Here is an 18,308-nt window from a genome sequence, read left to right on the forward strand (position 1 = left end):
ATTGTTGAAAGAATTAGATTCAAACTGGAAGTTGATAAAAAAGTATTCTACAAGTAATGACCAAAAAGTCGATTAGGGCGATTCAGTAACAACAACTTAAGTACACATGTTATTCCAAAAACGTTATCGTGGAAGTAGGGGACAGGGGGTGCTGGTGAAAAACACGCATTGATAAGGTTATCTTTTATTTTAAAAGGCTTTATCAGTAATAAATTTTTATGTCTAGCATCATTTAAAAAAATACTTTTGTGGTGTCACCGCCAAACACCACACTTGCTAGATGGTAGCCTTTAAATCGGCCACAGTCCGTTGGTATACGTCGGACCTGCGTGTCGACACTATCAGTGATTGCAGACCGAGCGTCGCCACACGGCAGCTCTAGAGAGACTTCCTAGCACTCGCCCCAGTTGTACAACCGAATTTGCTAGCGATAGTTCACTGACAAAATACGCTCTCATTTGCCGAGACGATAGTTAGCATAGCCTTCAGCTACATCATTTGCTACGACCCAGCAAGGCGCCATTACCAGTTACTATTGATATTGAATCATGTACAGTCAAGAGCGACGCTCATCATTAATGGATTAAAGTTAAGTATTCCACCAGCTACGTCCGTTTTTCTAATCTCTAATTTCCTTGTCCTGTTCCAGACCTCGCGCCAGCCTGCGTGAGCTAAAACGCGTGCCTTTCGGCTTCCTCTATTACCCCGGTGTGGGCTCTCCTGCCAATCCACAACATTGGCGACGAGGCAACACCGCGTTCGTAACTATACTGCCCTGATTTACTTGTGTAGTGGCTTCGCCACCATCTCCGGATGTACTGTCCGTATTTTATCGCTTACAGAATCATCAGACGCAGGCCTTACTGGATGCCCTTGGACAGCTTGTCCAGGGTCAACGTGCAATGCAAAATGACGCGGCAGCCGCCGCTCCACCGCTAACGCAGCCACAAAACGCAATTGCACCTACTTTTCGTCCTTTTGATACTGTACTGGAAAGCTGGACAGAGTGGTCACGCCAATTTGGATTCCATCTCGCCGCCTACAGAACTCAAGGTATCCTCCGTCGGGGTGCACACGTACCGTGTGATAGTCAAATTATTTCCCCAACGCGATGTAGCAAGTCTGTCCTACGACGAAATTTTGTCTGCATTAGATCCATATTTCAAAGAATCAGTTAATGTAGTTGCCAAACGGTATACCTTATTTGTACAAAACCTACAGCAGGTCAGACTAATCGGAAGTGGGTTGCTACCTTGCAAGGCCTTACTAGGGATTGTGCTTTTGAGTATCAATGTGGACTCCTTTATTCAGATACTATGGTGCGTGATGCAATTGCACAGAACGTTTCTGATGTTCGTATACGGGAACAGATTTTGAAACTAGTCAATCCCTCCCTTCAACAAGTGATGGACATATTGGATCGGCAGGACACACTTGACTTTGCTCAGGAATCATTTCAAACTTAGCCGCCAGTGTGTCAGGTTAACCGGCCCGCCGGGCGAGCTGCACGGAACAGTAAACAGTCCTCGCGCCCGGCCGCGCCACTGCCGCCAGGCTCTCAGCAACGTGTGCCGCGCAGGCAAGCAAATGCAGTGTTCAAATCATGCCCGCGGTGTGCTACTAGACATTCGCATGAGAATTCCCTGTCACGCCAGGCTATTTGCTTTTATTGTAATAAAAAAGGACATGTTCAAAGTGTTTCCCAGAAAAAGCTCAGATCAGAAGCTCAAAACCATTCCAGGCCCTTTGCTTCGCGCCGGAATCGGAATCGAACCTACTCAGGCTCGTGACACTGCGCCCATGGAAATTCATATAGTTCATTCCACTCCGCCCCATGCCACTCTCTCTCACAGTGACTGTCTTCGTCCCACAAATAGTGTGCGTCGACGTCGCCGGCACTCCCGTCAAGTCGCAAGTGATTCTGTACCAGTGTCTGTTCACGTTTCACGAGCTAATCGCTCTTGTCGTCAGCAGGACAATAAACTTTTTGTGGACTTGGACATTAACGACAAAGTGATACCATTCCAGCTCGATACCGGGGCAGCAGTTTCACTGATCAACCAAGGCACTTACAAACCGCTGGGCGCACCTCTGTTGCATGCCGCAAATGTTAAATTAACTACCTATTCAGGTCACGAGCTCCCTGTGTCAGGACAGTGCAGCCTTCTTGCAACATACAAGGGACAAACAAAACTTGTGTCATTTTACGTCCTTCGTTCTTCTTCTGCCGTGAACTTGTTTGGTTTCGATTTATTTCAGTTGTTTAACTTGTCTATAGTCAATCAGGTCCTATCAGTGAACTAGACTGTGCCTTCAGACAGTGTTTCTCGTCTATGTGAAGAGTTTGCAGACATTTTTGCACCGGGCCACGATGGCGCTAAGAACTATAAAGCACATTTGGAACTGAAAGTAAACGCGCAACCGAAATTTTTCAGAGCGCGCAATGTTCCCCACGCATTGCGTGATGAGGTCGCAAATACATTACACGATTTGGAATCACAAAACCTACGGCAGATCAGACTAATCGGAAGTGGGTTGCTACCTTGCAAGGCCTTATGTGTGCAGGCTTCTCTCTGGGCATCACCGTTAGTAATTTCACCAAAACCTTCCGGAAAATTGAGACTTTGTGTGGACTTCAAGGCAACAGTGAATCCATAACTAGTGACTGCAACTTTTCCGTTACCCCACCCGGAAGATCTTTTTGACAAACTGTGCCTGGGTAAATATTTTTCGAAGTTGGACCTAACATATGCGTACTTGCAAATACCGGTTGACGAAGAAGCCCAGCCCGTTTTGGTGGTTAACACGCATCTTGGTTTGTATCGCTTCAAACGACTGCCATTCGGGTGTGCATCCGCCCCTGCATTGTTTCAGCAATATCTACAAACTGTTTGTGCGTCGGTCCCTACGGCAGCAAACTATCTGGACGATATTGTGATCTCCGGAAAGACGGAAGAAGAACAGTTAGCCAATCTCAGAACATTATTTCAGGTCTTGCGCCAAAATGGTCTTCGCTTGCGGAAGGACAAATGTGTGTTTTTTGCTCGTGACTTACCCTATCTGGGACGTGTCTTCGCCGCAGAATTTGAAGCAGTTACAGAGTGTGCTGGGAAAAATAAATTACTATAACAAATATGTTCCACAGGCCTCTTCCATTTCAGCTCCGCTTCATCGCTTACACCGTAAAGGTGTTCCGTTCGTCTGGACGACGGAATGCGAACGCGCCTTTCGCCAGCTGAAATCGGCGTTGCTTTCCAATACTTGCCTTACGCCATTCGATTCCCGGAAGCCCCTTTTGTTGATGGTGGATGCATCGGTTTTCGGGATCGGTGCTGTGCTTGCGCACAAAGATGGTTCGCACGATCGCCCTATTGCCTTTGCGTCCAAATTGCTCTCGTCTGCACAACGAAATTATTCACAGATCGAGAAAGAAGCATTGGCTCTCCTATTTGGTGTTACTAAGTTTCATGATTTCTTGTATGGCCGTCACTTTACTATCATCACCGACCACAAACCTTTGACATCGCTTTTTGATCCGACCAAGCCTGTACCTCCACGTACAGCGTGGTCTGTTTTCCCCTCGCAGTACCGCTACGATATCTTGTATCGGTCCACTGCTAAGTACGGAAACGCCGATGCGTTGTCCCGTTTGCCTGTTTCTGAGGATAGAGCATTCGATTCCTCAGAACTGGCTTGCATGCTCATTGATTCGGAAACCGATGACGTGGTCGAATCGCTTCCGATTGACTTTCGTCGTGTAGCTACAGCCATAGCTGCCGACCCTGTCCTTGCTACCGTCCTGCGTTTTGTTGCTACGCAATGGCCCTTGTCAAAGTCACGGATCGGAGATCGGTTGGTTCGCCGATTTTTTGCTCACCAGGAGAGACTTTTTGTACGACGTGGTGTTTTGCTGTTGCGTTCTCATAATGATCAGTCCAGGGTCGTGGTCCCACGTTCGTTACAGTCCTCTGTCTTACAGCTTCTCCACCAAGGACATTGGGGTATAGTGAGAACGAAACAACTTGCTCGTCAGCACTGTACTTGGTTCGGTATCGATGCCGCGATTACGAATATGTGCTCTTCTTGCATGGCGTGTGCCGAACAACAATCAGCACCGCCGCGGAAATTCTTTCCATGGCCAAAAGCCACTTCCCCTTGACAACGCTTACACATCGATTTCGCTGGTCCATTCTGGAATGCTCGATGGTTGGTTGTGGTAGATTCATTCCGTAATTTGCCTTTTGTTGTCCGGATGTCTTCCATGACGTCATCTGCCTCCGTCCAAGCGTTATCTGCTATCTTTTGCATCGAAGGTCTTCCACAGACTATTGTTTCCGACAATGGCCCACAATTCATGTCCGCAGAATTTCAATCATTCTGCAAGGCCAATGGTATTCAACATCTGACGTCCGCGCCGTTTTCGCCACAGTCAAACGGTGCCGCTGAACGATTGGTCAGGGCTTTCAAGTCACAGATGTTGAAGTTGAAAGAGTCGCATTCTCCGGAGGACGCGTTATTGCTCTTTTTGTCCTCGTATCGCTCTCAGCCCCGAGATGGTCGCTCGCCGGCTGAGTTGCTCCACGGTCGCCCTCATCAAACCTTGGTGTCTTTGCTACATCCGCCGCATCAGGTTCCTGTGCAGCGGCAGACACCTGCTTTTGCCCTAGGCGACGTTGTCTAGTACCGCAACTATCGAGGTTCACGGCGTTGGCTCGAAGGGCGCATTCTTCGCTGCCTCGGCCGCGATATGTATCTGGTTTTGGGGGCCTCTGGTAAGGTGCGTCGGCATCTCAATCAGCTGCGCCTCTGTCATCGCACGGGATCTGCCGCTCCCCGTCTGCTTTCAGCGACGGTGCCGTCCGGTCAGCGCCCTGGGGACCCATCTACTGGCTCGCCTCAGCCCCAGGTGTTACCGACGCTGCCTTTCATTTTGCCCCATGGCGACGCGCCGCCGCCGCCACCGCCGCCGCCGCCGCCGGCGCCGCCGCCTGTTCTCCCGCCGGCGACGCCCGCAGTGGACGCGCCGCTGCAACCGCCGGGGCGCCTCCTTGGGTCACGCGCCGCCGATCGCTTCCCGGGACCAGTTGTCCTCCGACATGGAACTCTTGCCCGCTCCGGACCACATGGCGTCTTCGCCCGTCGGGTGCCCCGGCCCGATGGAGGTCGACCCTTCGGCCCTTCCTGTATCTCTGCGGGCGCATACACCGCATGTTGGCGTGCACCCTGGACTAGGTTTTCTGGCTTTTCCTAGCTCCCCGCGGTCGGAATGACAGGGTGCGGGTGGCACAGCCTCGCCTGTTGTTAGGCTCCCCACCTCGTCGCATACGTCAACATGGGGTCCTCCGCACGCAGGGCGGAAGCCTCAGGCCACAACCAGCCACCGATTTGCGGGGCAGGAATGTGGTGTCACCGCCAGACACCACACTTGCTAGGTGGTAGCCTTTAAATCGGCCGCGGTCCGTTAGTATACGTCGGACCCGCGTGTCGCCACTATCAGTGATTGCAGACCGAGCGCCGCCACACGGCAGGTCTAGAGAGACTTCCTAGCACTCGCCCCAGTTGTACAACCGACTTTGCTAGCGATGGTTCACTTACAAAATACGCTCTCATTTGCCGAGACGATAGTTAGCATAGCCTTCAGCTACGTTATTTGCTACGACCTAACATGGCGCCATTATCAGTTACTGTTGATATTGTGAATCATGTACAGCCAAGAGCGACGCTCATCATTAATGGATTAAAGTTAAGTATTCCACCAGCTACATCCGTTTTTCTAAAGTCTAATTTCCTTGTCCTGTTGCAGACGTCACGCCGGCCTGCGTGAGCTAAAACGCGTGCCTTTCGGCTTCCTCTACTACCCCGGTGTTGGCTCTCCTGCCAACCCACAACATCTTTCAAAACAATTTCAAATAACTTGACAATTTTCATTATGAAAAGGAGATAACCAGGTATGACATTAACCACTTGCCAATAATGAGATTTTAGCTTGACATAAGAAAACAGTTATAAAACTCTTTTAAAAAGAGCTCTATGTAAAGGATATTGCAAGGTTTTACGTTAACAATAAGAAGATTTTAAACTTGTTATATCAATAAGGGAACAATTACAAAAAACTTTAAGTAGCTAGCTTGTGCTAAGCAAAAATAGTTGTCTCTCGCCAGTTGCATAACTTATATTTGTTACAAGATAAATGTGAATAAGCCAGCACACAAACATTCACGTTAAAGGCACGTGTAAAGGGGGCCAAGTCACAATAGGCGGAATAGTTACTGGTGGTCTACAGGGCCATAGCAGATCAGCCCCAAAACTTCCATTACAAGCCGCCACCTCCCCGTGTTACTCAAACCCAGAAGGTGTAGCAAGGGCGGTGCCTGCACAGACTCCGAACCACAGAGATCCGCCCCGCCGACCCTAAATCACGCAATCGAGGTGTGAATGAAAACAGGCCGACCAAGAAGCAATTGCCACATTCCCGCGGACAGGCAAACGGAAACTGTGGTAGGACGACCCCAACAAAACAACTGGTGAAGAAACTCATACACTTCACTAGAACTTGAAAATCTTCTCTTAACTCTGCTACATAAAAACAGTACTCAACTTCTCACACTCCACCACAGCACCGGGAACACGTCGCACTTCCAAATGCTCGTCAGGGCCAAACGCTGCCAGTGGTTTCAACGGCTGATAAGAAGACATACGGTCCCACGCGCTGATCTCCTGCACCACGGCTTCTAAGCTTCATAAGCCACGTACAAGCGGGTAATGCAGACTTAGCTCCTGACAGCCAAGGGGTCGGCCAAAGCACGTGGCGAGTAGTTGACGATCCCCAACAACAGGGCCCCGCTCACGCCACTGCCTCTCTCGGACATCGCCCAGTACGTAATGCCTAGATCGTCACGTGACCGTACACTTGCTCCACCTCCCGCCAGAGGGCGGAAGCGATCCAAACAGCGCGCCAAACCGAAAGCGCCACCGCAAACACTAGACTCGAAGCGAAAGCACTCCGCCTGGTGCGCTTTTCGAAGAGCCAGACACAACTACGGCTCAATGACATTTAAATATCTTGATATTTAACTTTTCAGCGGTGGAAATGTCTAAAAGGAAGTTAGAGAACAAATACAAAAGGAAATAAGTGGCAGGGTGCTTAAATGATATTGTTTGAAAAACAAGCGTATCGGAAAAGATGCAAAGGCAAGAATATAGGAGTGAGAAAGAATCTTGAGACCACTTATGACCTACACAGTATGACAAGATCAGAAACAACAAAAAGAAAGACTTTCGGAAATCAAGGAAACGAAAATTCTTCAAAGCCTTGCATGAAAGACACTGAGAGACAGTGAGAGAAGTGTTAGCATTAGAAAAAAAATGTGAAAGAGGGAGCATGACTGGAAGGAACACATAGGATGAATTGTGAAAAATCATAAAATATAAATTGCCAGATGGCAAAAGAAATACTGGCTGTCCAAGGAAACGATGGAGGAAACAACTGGGGGGTAGACTGAGGGGTACTGAAGGTAATAGGCTATAGATTATGAAGAGAGGAGGAGGAGGAGTAGGAAAAAGTAGAATATTTATGACGTTCCAATCTATTTATTAATGTACATGTCCGAAAGAACAGACACCACATACATATAGGTATACAGTTCTGGCAATACCGGCTATGACCTTCCTCTTCTGTGTGGATGCACACACATATTACCGGAACTCTTACAGGACTTGTTAAGAATGTCTTCCACGAGTAATGAGTATGTTGGCTAGGGACACAACGAATGTAGTGTGTGGACATATACGGTGAGAATGTTGGTCTCGCGGGAGACATGCGCGAGATAGTCGCTGCAGTCGCACTATCCTCTGTGCCCTCGGTGGCTCACATGAATAGAGCGTCTGCCATGTAAGCAGGAGATCCCGGGCTTGAGTCCCGGTCGAGGCACACATTTACACCTGTCCACGTTGATATATCAACACCCGTCAGCAGCTGAAGGTATTAATATACAGGCTGGTCGATTGATAGTTACCGGGCCGAACATATCACGAAATAAGCATCAAACGAAAAAGCTACAAAGAACGAAACTCGTCTAGCTTGAAGGGGGAACCCAAATGGTGCTATGGTTGGCCCGCTAGATGGTGCTGTCATAGGTCAAAGAGGATATCAACTGCGTTTAGTTAAATAGGACTCCCCATTTTTATTACATATTGGTGTAGTACGTAAAGAAATATGAATGTTTTAGTTGGACCACGTTTTTTGCTTTGTGATAGATGGCGCTCTACTAGTCACAAACGTAAAAGTACGTGGTATCACGTAACATTCCGCTAGTGCGGACGCTATTTGCTTCGTGATACATTACCCGTGTTAAAATCGATCGTTTACCAATTGCGGAAAAGGTCGATACCGTGTTGATGTATTACTATTGTGATCAACGGACGTGTGCTATGTATGCTGCTCGGTATCCTGGACATCATCTAAGTGTCCGGACAGTTCGCCGGATAGTTACGTTATTTAAGGAAACAGGAAGTGTTCAGCCACATTTGAAACGTCAACTACGACCTGCAACAAATGATGATGCCCAAGTAGGTGTTTTATTTAGCTACTGTCGCGGCGAATCCCCACATCAGTAGCAGACAAATTGCGCTAGAATCGGGAATCTCAAAAACGTCGGTGTTGAGAATGCTACATCAATATCGACTGCACCCGTACCATATTTCTATGCACCAGGAATTGCACGGCGACGACTTTGAACGTCCTGTACAGTTCTGCGACTGGGCACAAGAGGAATTACGGGACGATGACAGATTTTTTGCACGCGTTCTATTTAGCGACGAAGCGTCATTCGCCAACAGCGGTAAGGTAAACCGGCATAATATGGGCTATTGGGCAACGAAAAATCCATGATGGCTGCGACAAGTGGAACATCAGCGACCTTGGCGGGTTAATGTATGGTGCGTCATTATGGTAGAAAGGACAATTGGCCCACATTTTATCGATGGCAATCTAAATGGTGCAGTGTATGCTGATTTCCTACGTAATGTTCTACCGATGTTACTACAAGATGTTTCACTGCATGACAGAATGGTGATGCACTTCCAACATGATGGATGTCTGGAACATAGCTCGCGTGCGGTTGAAGCGGTACTGAATACCATATTTCATGACAGGTGGATTGGTCGTCGAAGCACCATACCATGGCCCGCACATTCACCGGATCTGACGTCCCTGGATTTCTTTCTGTGGGGAAAGTTGAAGGATATTGAACCGTGATTTATTTTCAAAGAATATTCTTAAGAATTTATTTTATTTACTAGCGATTCATCAAGAATATTAACACACTGAATCACACAATGTAAGCAAGGAAGTAGTTGCCAGGGAGTAGTTGCCAGGGGATGAAATCATAACCAACTTGCTTTTAACAAATGGGAATTTTATTCACTTTAATAGTGCCTAAAAGCATTTTTTAAAAGAAATAGATTATAAATTATAATCAGAAAGCACACTCTAAATATCAAGTTACAATTTATTCAGAGACAGAAAGAAACAATTTTTTACTGTATAAGCTTTCGGGCAGAGAACCTTAACGCTCCCTTTTGACACAGCCGTGGTTACGACCGCTCACAACAGCCTCTGAAAGACTACACTAGTGCAACTCTGCAACACACCAGATTACTTTAAACTAAGAGTTTTAACAATTTACACAAGCACACAAACTATGCACCCCCCGTAGGAGGGATGGAAATGGTACAAAACACTAACAATTAAAATATTAACCTTACCACTGAAGGTATAACTTGTTTTTAACCTCTAAGAAAAATCTTACGGTGAAAGGGTGACAACTTTATGTACTAAAATGATCATTGAAATAAAAGTCCATGAAATGCAATCATATATATAATTCAACAAGGTTGGCCAAACAATAGTTAAGATACTCTACAGTACACAGATACCGCCTCTCAAGATCATAGGCAATAATATTAATGTTTCCAAAGATCAAAACATATGTCAGGTATTAGGCCGTTACACTCCAAGCAATAAATTCGTTAACACACCAAATCAGACAAACGTGACAGAGGCAGCTACTAACGTACGGTAGATGGATAGGGAGATTACCGAACAACCCGAACCGCAGGTTGCTACCCCACAAGGGAAAAACGGACCACCCAATTTATAAACAACCATCTTCCCGCGGGTGGGCAAACGGAGAAGAATGGTGGGACGACCCCAAAGCAAAACGGCTGCTGACCTCAGCAATAAAACAGAACAACAGTAAATCAAACAACATATCTCCAATCACTTAACTTCTAATAACTGCGATTTCTCGAGAAGACCTGGCGCAGCACCCCAAAATCGCTCTCCCAAACTGTCCGCTGCCAGCCGCTTCAACTGACGCAGGAAGGCGCGCCGATCTCCCGTCTCACGGCGTCGCAGCTCCCACCGGCCAGACCGATGTCGTGGGTTAACTCCTATTGCTCTCTTGTCGACCGCGAAGCCACTACCCGTCGCTATACGCCGCGGCCCACTGGACTCAAGTGGTGACCTCACACGCGCCGACGCTCAAGACGGACAAGTCATCTTGTGTCTCAGTGCGCGACCGACCAACCGATCGATCCAACCGCCAATGACCATTGCCTGAACAAACTCGAGCAGACTGGCGGCCTAACGCGCAGACTCAGATGCATGAACTAAGCCCCGACCGGGCGACCACTTGCTGAGTTCTCTCCCTGACGGAGTGGAAAGACTTTCATTTTGCCAGCTTTAAAGGTTGATCCGAACGACAGACAGGCACTAACTGCCTAACAAATGCGGACGAAAGACAGACTAGCAAGCTGGGGACGAGAGACTGACCCAGATTGACTGACTGGCGAGCTCATAGCGCCCCTTAAATGCACGTGAACGGGCAACCTTTCCCCTTTCCCACCAGAGGGAGACACCAAAGCTGCGATTGCGACAGCGCCGCCACCGCCAGAAACGGAGGGCGACTGCTTCACACTACGCGCTGCGGCGCGCTGTTCAAAACAGCAATTTTTACCACGTCTCAGGTATCTGCTATCGTGATCCACCGTCGACGCCTGACAACATGCGTCAGAGCATTGCCAATGCATGTGCGAACATTACGGAAGGCGTACTACTCGCTGTTCAGAGGAATGTCGTTACAGGTATTGCCAAATGCATTGAGGGTGACGGACATCATTTTAAAGCATTTGTTACATTAATGTGGTATTTGCAGGTAATCACACTGTAACATCAGGCGTTCTCAGAAATGATAAGTTCAAAAAGGTTCATGTATCAATTGGAACAAACGAAATAAAATATTCAAACGTACCTACGTTCTGTAATTTAATTTAAAACACCTACCTGCTACCACCTGATCGTCCAAAATTGTGAGCCATATGTTTATGACTATTACAGCACCATCTATCACAAAGCGAAAAAAGTAATCCAACTGAAACATTCATATTTCTTTACGTACTTCACGAACATGTAATAAAAAATGGGGGTTGCTATTTGAACAAACTCAGTTGATATCCGTTTGACCTATGGCAGCGCCATCTAGCCGGCCAACCATAGCGCCATTTGGTTTCCCTCTTCAAGCTAGACAAGTTTCGTTCTTTGTAGTTTCTTGGTTTAATGCTGATTTCGTGAGATATTTGGCCCGGTCACGATCAATGGACCACCCCGTATAATTTAAATTAGTTAATGTAGAAAGCATTGACTATTTTATTTTGATTCTGTTTTGTGTGCATCTGACTAATTTCGGCAATTGTTAACTCCAAGAGTTAAAAGGGACATTGTTTGCTACGTTTAAATAAACGGTATCCACTTGTATTTATTTCTCTTCGACTTTCTTCATACTGTTCGTCGAAGTTTCGAATAGTGTCACTTCTGAACAGCTCTCATTAACTGAATTATCTAACCAGGAACCACCAGATCTGAAGACCGCGCCTATGACAATAGCGACCTCTGACTCACTTTTATTTTATCTTCACTCCACTACAGACGACTCACGTTAACGGCTAATGCTCTCTCGTGGTTTAGTTCCATCACCGAGCAAACGGCCTTTTAACCCTTTCCGTCTCTCTATTATTTCGCATTAGTGTGTGAAATAATTGAAGTTTTCACCCAACTTAGTCATCTATGTATCACAGCCTGTCCCTCCGCAAATACTTTTTTTTATTTTTAAGTCATCAGTCTTCTTGCTTTATTGGCGTGACCTGCCACGAGTTTCTCTCGCAGACCTTGCTCGTCATCTCAGAGTAGCAGGAACGCTCTGCGTCCACAATTATTTGTTGCATGTATTTCAGTCTTTTCTCCCCTACCGCTCTTCCCCCTACAGCTCCCACAAGCACCTTGATAGCTATTCTCTTATGTCTTAACACATGTTCTGTCACCCTGTCCCATCTTCTTCTCAATGATTGTCACATATTTATGTCCTCAATGGTTCAGATGAGATCCTCCTCTATTCTTATCAGTCTCCTTGCGTCTACCTATATTTTAGCCTCCTTATATAGTTACCCCTATGGGCCTGGGGGCTACAACAGGCCCGAGGTATTCCTGCCTATCGTAAAAGGCGACTAAAGGGAATCTCACACGTTTCGGCCTTTATGTGATGCTCCCCTATAGGGTTTGACCTCCATTTTTCAAAATTTTGCGAAAGAGCGAGCCAACTGGGGAAGGGCACCTTACGTGGAGCATCATGTCCATCATGCATTGAGATCCTTAGCCCACTTACTCGAGGCACTGCAGTCCCGCTCATCCTCCATCTCTTGGGTGAGGACACATTCCTGGGTGCGTTTTCCTTCACCCACTAGGCAGTGTCATTTTCTGTGCCGACGACGACCATGGAATTCCTTGCACCTCATACCCATCACAGTAACCAGTCCCTTGTGGTGGGGCCGCCATGTATCCTGTTCGTTGTAGCCCTCCGACTACACAGGGATCGCTCTGCTGATGGTTAGGCCGTTAACTCCCGACATATTCCAAGGAATAGATGCCCGTCACCCTGGGGCATTGGAATCCCAGCAGTGGCCTTTGCTGCAGCTGGGTGGCGCTCAAGAGGAGGGCCACTGGTAGGAGTGGGTGGCATCAGGGCAAATGACACACCACAAATCGTTGTATGCCATCTCTTGCTGGTGGTCCGCCACCAGCAGTCTCTAAGCGGGCAAAGCTTAACTTCAGTGCTAATAAATATGACTCCAAACCGTTCCCCTCCCTTGCCACACCATGGGAGGAACGGCAGGCTATGGATGAAAGTGAAGCTTATTCGTCCCAGTACCTCGCATGCACGAGAGTTGATGGGGAACCTGTCATGTCCATGAAGCCTCCGTTTTTTGTGGAGCATTTGGAGGACAAGTTTAGAGAGGTGGAGGGCTTGTCAAAAATGCCCACTAGGACATTCTTAATAAAAACAGCATCATCTACACAGTCACAGACATTACTCACTTGTGACAAGTTCGGGGATGTTTCTAGAGAGGTGGAGGGCTTGTCAAAAATGCCCACTAGGACATTCTTAATAAAAACAGCATCCTCTACACAGTCACAGACATTACTCACTTGTGACAAGTTCGGGGATGTTTCTAGAGAGGTGGAGGGCTTGTCAAAAATGCCCACTAGGACATTCTTAATAAAAACAGCATCCTCTACACAGTCACAGACATTACTCACTTGTGACAAGTTCGGGGATGTTTCTTTTACCATCGCGCCCCATAAGAGCTTAAATAGGGTGCAGTGTATTATATTACATAGGGACCTTCTTTTGCAGCCTGACGACGAGCTGCGCGCCAATTTAGAGCGGCGACTTGTTAATTTCGTCTGGCATACCATTGGGGTCTGAAGGATAATCAGGTTGGCACCGGTGCCATCATCTTGACCTTCGAGGGTGACACATTGCCCGAGAAGGTCAAGTTGACGGTCTACCGCTGTGACGTCTAGCAATATATACCTGGCCGGATGCGGCGCTTTAAATGCTGGAAGTTCGGCCATATGTCTTCCTGTTGTACATACAGCGTAACATGTAGAGATTGTGGACGTTCATCACATCGAAATAATCCATGTGCCCCACCCCAATCTGTATCAACTGCGGAGAGCATCAATCACCTTGGTCGTCAGACTGCAGGATTTTACAAAAAGAGAAGGAAATCATGGACTATAAGACCCTGGACCGAGTGACCTACACTGAAGCTAAGAGGAAATTTGAACGCCTACATCCAGTGGCTATGACTTCCCCTTATACCACCACTACGAGAACAATTGTCGCCCCAACAGTTCCTCATTCCTGTGGCCTCTCAGAAATAGAAGACTACACCTGCCCCTTGATGGTAGGGGGCACTTCCCTCCCTGTTGCTCTCACACCACCAACTTCGGGAGCAACACCAGCCTCCTCCCCCCCCCCCCCCAACCATCGGGAATATCAGACCCCCTTCTGAGCCAGAGTGGTGTGAGTATTCTCCGATTCTTCGGTTCCTCTCGTTATGAAGGGGTTCCTTGGGTCACTCCCTTCCCAGGTTTCAGCTAGTGGGAAAGATGATAACCACCAATGGCTGAAGAGCCCAAAAGTAGCTGGCTGTAGGGCTTCACTCCCATCCTTAGTCCTCCCAGCCAGGGAAACCAAAGGAACAGCGAGATAAATGCAAAAAGAAGGTTCCCAAGACCTAGGGAATTGCGGTGTCACCCACACCATCGATACCTACAAGCTCTGCAACTGCAGATGAGGTGGAGATTCTGGCGTCCGCTGAGGATCTCGCCAGACTCTCAGACACAACGGATATAGACTGCACAGGCAAAATTTCGGTGGCAGCAGGTGACTCTGAGGTGTAAACTGCCTCATTGAATGTTCCATGCCTTCCCAGTCTCACGGTGATGTAATCCTCCAGTGGAATTGCCGCGGCTTTTTCAGCCGCCTGGCTGAGCTACGGCAACTGTTAAACCTTACACCTTCTTTCTGCATAGCCCTCCAGGAAACACGTTTCCCGGCCATGCAGACACCTGCCCTCCATGGCTATAACGGATATTACAGGAGCCATAGCGACTGTAATCGAGTGTCAGGTGGAGTTTTCGTTTATGTCCTAAACTCAGTCTGTAGTGGACTTGTGCTGCTTCAAAGCCTTCTTGAAGCTATGGCTGTCAGAATAAGGACGACGTAGGAAATAATTGTGTGCAATGTATACTTTACTCCAGATGGTGCAGTATCCCTGAATGTACTAACTGCACTGATTGATCAACTCCCTAAGCCTTTCCTACTTTTGGAAGATTTTAACGTCCATAACTCCTTGTGGGGTGGCATCTTGCTTACTGGCCGAGGCAGAGATGTCGAAACTTTACTGTCTCAGTTCGACCTCCGCCTGTTAAATACTGGGGCCACCACAAATTTTAGTGTGGCTCATGAAAGTTACTCGGCCATTGTTTTATCAATTTGCAGCCCAGGACTTCTCCCATCTATCCACTGGAGAGCACATGACGACCTGCGTGGTAGTGACCACTTCCCCTTCTTCCTGTCCTTGCCCAGATGGGCTTAAAACCCTTTCACCTCTGCTGCCAGCATCGAATCTCCCTCACCCAATAACACCGATGCGATGGTTGAGCAGGTGACAACAACAATCGTTTCTGTGGCAGAAAACACGATCTCTCGCTCTTTAGGGAGCCCCTAGCAAAAAGCAGTCCCTTGGTGGTCATTGCAAGTCGCTGAAGCAATTAAGGAGCGTAGACGAGCTACTGTGGCATAAACGCCATCCTTCCCTGGAGCGCCTCATAGCCTTTAAACGGCTGCGTGCCCGCGTTCGCCAACTTATAAAACGACAGTAGCAGGAGTGTTGGGACAGATATATCTCGACCATTGAGTGCCATACGTCACCTTCCTAAGTCTTGGCAAATATCAAACGTCTTTTTGGGTACCAGGCCCCAACAGCTGATCCCGGTGTTAACACAAACGGCGTATTATCTACCGACGCAAACGCGATTGCCGAGCACTTTGCTGAACATTATGCTCGAGCCTCTGCGTCAGAGAATTAGCCCTCAGCCTTTCGCACTCTCAAACGGCGGCTGGAAGGGAAAGTCCTCTTGTTCAATACACACAGTGGATCATAAGATGCCCCGTTTACAGAGTGGGAGCTCCTCATTGCCCCTGCACATTGCCCCGACGCCGCTCCAGGGCCAGATCGGGTCCAGAGTCACATGATTAAACATCTCTCATCTGACTACGGGTGACATCTTTTCGTCATCTTAAAACGGATCTGGTGTGCTGACGTCTCTCCATAGCAATGGCGGGAGAGCACCATCATTCCGGTTCTCAGACCCGGTAAAAACCCGCTTGGTGTGGATAGCTATCAACCCATCAGCGTCAGCAACGTTCTTTGGAGGCTGCTGGAACGTACGGTGTGTCAGCGGTTGGAGTCACGTGGCCTACTGGCTCCATGTCAGGGCGGCTTCCGCCAGGGTCGCTCTACCACTGATAATCTCGTGTCCCTCGAGTCTCCCATCCGCACAGCCTTTTCCAGACGCCAGCACCTGGTTGCCGTCTTTTTTGGTTTACGAAAAGCTTTTAGGACGAGTCCGGTGACCAGTGCCCTGGTGGAGCCAGGAGTCGCTCCATTGCAGGTTAGGCGTGCACAGCTGCTGGTCAGTTACGTTGCAGACGTTAGTAGTTCTGCTACTTGTCCGAATCACCGCCGTCTTTTCCCACCTGCGGCGGTTCATCTGCCTCGTCGTTCGCTCAGGTCACGGCTTCCAATTTCATTTCCTGTCCGATCCCTTATTTCCGAACTGGAGTCCTTGCCTTTACCACCTATACTTGAGGTCCATATACGTATACCTCCAAGGCGTGCACCTAGGCTGCAGTTGTTCATTGGTGTCTGTCTGTACCCCAGGACACGTCGGAATCCCAGGCAACGAACTTGCCGACCGGCTGGCGAAACAGGCTACGCGGAAACCGCATGTGGAGATCGGCTTCTCCGCAGCTGACCTTTTTCCAGTACTATGCCACAAGGTTCTGCGGCTTTGGGAGACGAAATAGCATAACCTCAGCACGCACAACAAAATGTGTCCCATTAAGAAGACTACAACTATGTGGCAGACATCCATGTGGGCCTCTCGCTGGGACTCTGTGGTTCTCTGCGGGCTCCGCATTGGCCACGCTTGGGTGACACACGGCTACCTCCTGCGCCGTGACGATCCACCTTGGTGTCGGTGCGACGCCCGGCTGACAGCGGCCCATATCTTGGCGAGCTGGCCTTTGGCTGCTCTGCGACGAACTCTTCGGTTACAGGACTCGTTGCCATTAATTTTAGCTGACAACGCTTCATTGGCTAATTTAGTTTTACGTTTTATACGTGACAGTGGGTTTTATCATTCTATATAAAGTTTGGTGTATGTCCTTTGTCCCTTTGTGTTCTCAACTCTAATGCTTTTAGGGTGGACGTTTTAATGTGGCCCAGAGTGGCTGGCTTTTCCTTTTTATTCTCGTGGTCGGCCAGCCACGGTCATCTGCTCACTTGTTTTTACCTCTTCTACCTGTTCTATCTGTTTTTTGCTTGTCTCTGTGGTTTTCTTTACCTATTTGATCCATGGCAGTGTTGACTGTTCTTCTGTCCTTCTTCTGGTTCTTCCTTTATCATGTTATTGGGCTGTAAGTCTCCTTTCTTTTCTTCTTTCCCTTGTGCAATTATTTTACCAGGAACAAGGGACCAATGACCTCGCAGTTTGGTCCCTTTCCCTCACTCTTTTAAACCAACCAACCTTATATAATAAACCATCTCAGACACTTCGATTCTCTTCTTCTCCATATTGTTCACAGCCCATTCTTCACGCCCATCGCTGAGCGTCAGAGAGATATTGTAAGTAACCTTTCCCTGGGATTAAGACCAAAATTTGATACTGGGATTTTGGCTAGGAACTCCTTCTTCGCCAGCTTTTTACGTCCTCCTTGCATCATCTGTCATGCATGTCCTTACTTCGAAGGTAGCAGAAATTCTATATTGTGGTCACTCTCTCACTTGCCTCATCTCTGCTATCTCTGACTACTTTCGTCCTTCTCAATGTACTCTCAAACCATATTCTGTACTTGTTAGATTCTGCATTCCACTCAACAAATCCTGTAGCTATGTCACTAGAAGAGCCCATCATTGGAATACTTTCACCCTGAATTGTAATCCCGCTCATGAACCTTTCGTTCATTTCCGTCAATGCTTCTTCAGTGTATACATTCAACATAAGAGGCGAAATATTGTACCCTATCTCACAGCCTTTTTAATCAGAGCATTTCATTCTTGGTCTTCCAGGACTGTTGTGCTCTGCTGGTTCTTGTATATACTGTGAGCGCCACCTACTT

Source organism: Schistocerca piceifrons, chromosome 2, assembly GCF_021461385.2.
Source record: "Schistocerca piceifrons isolate TAMUIC-IGC-003096 chromosome 2, iqSchPice1.1, whole genome shotgun sequence".
Taxonomy (NCBI): Eukaryota; Metazoa; Arthropoda; class Insecta; order Orthoptera; family Acrididae; genus Schistocerca; species Schistocerca piceifrons.